The 435-nt window shown below is 65.5% G+C and overlaps 1 protein-coding gene across 1 annotated transcript in view; it reads left to right on the top strand.

Annotated features, from left to right (window-relative positions):
- Positions 1–298: 298 nt before the first annotated feature.
- The window catches only part of CFAP97 (cilia and flagella associated protein 97), a 23,241-nt gene continuing 23,104 nt past the window's right edge, over positions 299–435 (top strand). The window contains 1 exon segment of the mRNA XM_006772672.2: positions 299–363. The gene's annotated coding sequence lies outside the window, so the exon portion shown is untranslated.

Below are 435 nucleotides of genomic sequence, written 5' to 3'. Positions count from 1 at the left end.
GGGCACGGCCTGTCCGCACGTCGCGTTCGGGGTGGCGTGGGAGTCGGGGTCAGCCCTGGATCCGGGCTCACGTCACCAGCGCCCACCTCCGCGGACTTGAACCTGGACCCTGAGGCGTGAGGCTGTCCGTTACCTTCGGGCACCTCGCGGGGTCGGGCGGGAGTGCTAAACGGAGCCCGGGTTCCTGATCACGGGTGTTTGCTTGTTTTCTTCGGGCCTAGATTGTCGTGTATCCAATCGGTTACCTTTGGGCATTGCTGTATATCTGACTCAGAAACCTAATGTCACAGTACGCCGGCGCGTGCGCACGAGCTCGGAACGTCACGGGCGGCGCGGAAGGCGGCCTCCGGTCACGGCGCTCAGGTGAGCGGCACGCGAGCGACCCCTTCTTCCCGCGCCCGTCAGCCTCCTCTCCGTTGCGGATCTTTCCCCTCG

Source organism: Myotis davidii, unplaced genomic scaffold (assembly GCF_000327345.1).
Source record: "Myotis davidii unplaced genomic scaffold, ASM32734v1 scaffold184, whole genome shotgun sequence".
In the NCBI taxonomy this organism is placed as follows: Eukaryota; Metazoa; Chordata; class Mammalia; order Chiroptera; family Vespertilionidae; genus Myotis; species Myotis davidii.
The sequence above is the reverse complement of the archived record's forward strand: the minus strand, read 5'-3'. Positions and strand labels throughout refer to the sequence as shown.